At 29.3% G+C, this 2,026-nt stretch overlaps 1 non-coding gene across 1 annotated transcript; it reads left to right on the top strand.

Moving 5' to 3' along the window:
• Positions 1 to 1,175: 1,175 nt before the first annotated feature.
• TRNAV-AAC (transfer RNA valine (anticodon AAC)) lies at positions 1,176 to 1,249 on the top strand. The gene has a single exon. It is a non-coding gene; the product is annotated as a tRNA-Val (tRNA).
• The last annotated feature ends 777 nt before the right edge of the window (positions 1,250 to 2,026 follow it).

Raw genomic sequence — 2,026 nt, forward strand, 5'->3', positions numbered from 1 at the left:
ACTCACTAAGCTTTGGGCTTACAATTGTTGATTATGTTTCAGGTACTTTGTTGATCACGAGAAGGCGAAGGCGTGATCGTGCACCCCCTTATATTTTTATGATTTGATTATGAGATACTCTTACATGGAATCATTTTGAAAACAATTTTTAATAATTATTGATTTTAAATGATTGAAAAAGTTTTAAATTTACATGATTTTTATGGGTGTTACAGATGTTCAAAGGGGTGGATGTTAGACCTACAACTTATGATTCGATACAAGGCCTTTTTGATTCAATTGATGTTCTCGCTTCTGTTGGTAAAAGAGATGGTTATTGATGTGGTGGCGTGTACCATGATATGGTACTTATAGCATTTCAGAAATGATAATTTTTTTGTTGATGAAAATAAGGAAGGATGTTATTTTTTATTCGATTAGGGATTTTTTTTTTCTTTGGTTTTGGCAATGAAAATAGTTAATATTTTTTAAATTGTGTTAATTGGTCGAAACACCCCTTAAACAATATTTTAATTGGTTTTTTGCAATGTTCCAAAGACCTCATCATAACGCATCATGGTTTCAAGGTTTGTACATACGGCCAAACTTTATCTAAATGTCGCATTAACTCATATATGTATAAAAATAAATAATAGTTGAAAATACATATAAAAATATTAATTATATACAAAATTATCGCCTTAAGTCACGCATTACAAATGACACGGCTCGTCTTTGAGGCTTGACATTGCTGTCAAATCACGCTTTACGTTATTTAAAAAACTTGGTTTTTCGCCTACTTGCATACTAGAATGTGATATCCTTAATAATACGGTTGTTTAAAAAAAACCCATCAACATCAACACCCACTAATAAACAAAAAATCTGTTTTATTTTTTACTTTAAAAAGTATTTTTTTTAAGAACATATTTGTCCAGTTTTGATAATATAAATACGTTATCATGTATATATAGTTACGAGATTGTGATACATTACTATAACTAGAATAAAAAAAATCATTATTAATATATGAATGTAAGATTATGTTATTATATTTTGTAAAATATCAGAAGTGAATAATATAATATTATTTTATTAATCTACATAAAAACATATAATACAAAAAGATAATGGAATGAAAGTTATTTTACCATAAAATTGTGTTATGATTTTTAAATCTACCAATAAGCACATCTGGTTTCGTGGTGTAGTTGGTTATCACGTCAGTCTAACACACTGAAGGTCTCCGGTTCGAACCCGGGCGAAGCCATTTCTCTATGTTTTTCACCAGCCTTTTTTGAAAACCATTACAGCCCCTACAGTTTATATAAGTGATCAAACATGCCCTTATACTTTGAAAAACAACAAAAATAGCCTCTTTGAACTTCAAATTCACACGTCATAAGCTCTCTCTCTTTTTTTTTTTTTTTTTTCAAAACCTAATTTTCATTTTTATTATTTTTATAAAAATTAGGTATCACAATACAATAAGTGAAAGGACAAATACATAACAAACTACGTCGTTAAACCTTTATGTATGATAAAACTAATTCTTTTGAATCCATAGATATAATGGATATATCATTATTATGTATGACCCGTTATAATTTATTAAGAAGTTTCACCGTTTCCGGTGCAATGTAACCAAACTTATCAAAGGAGAATATAAGAACTAAAAAATATTTGTAATTAGGCATCTTTCGTGTGAACCACAAATATATATCCGACTCACAAACATGAATCTAACCCATGAACCTGCAAACCCGTATAATCAAACGGGTTACACATTTTACGATTCATTCATATGAGAGTTGAGCAAGACGACACGAATATTTATATTTATTATATTTGGTTAAGTTTTTTTAAACTACCAACGATGAACACGACAAAATGCTTTAACATTGATTTCCATGTTTTTCCAACCCTTAAAATTACAGTCCCTAAAGTTTATGTAAGTGATCAAAAAGGCCCTTAGCCTATATGAACTTCAAATTTACACATCATAGCCTTTTTGAACTTCGATCTTAATTTCCTAGTCCCCCTTCTT

The sequence above is a fragment of the Lactuca saligna genome, chromosome 8 (genome assembly GCF_052625555.1).
Source record: "Lactuca saligna cultivar CGN05327 chromosome 8, ASM5262555v1, whole genome shotgun sequence".
Taxonomy (NCBI): domain Eukaryota; kingdom Viridiplantae; phylum Streptophyta; class Magnoliopsida; order Asterales; family Asteraceae; genus Lactuca; species Lactuca saligna.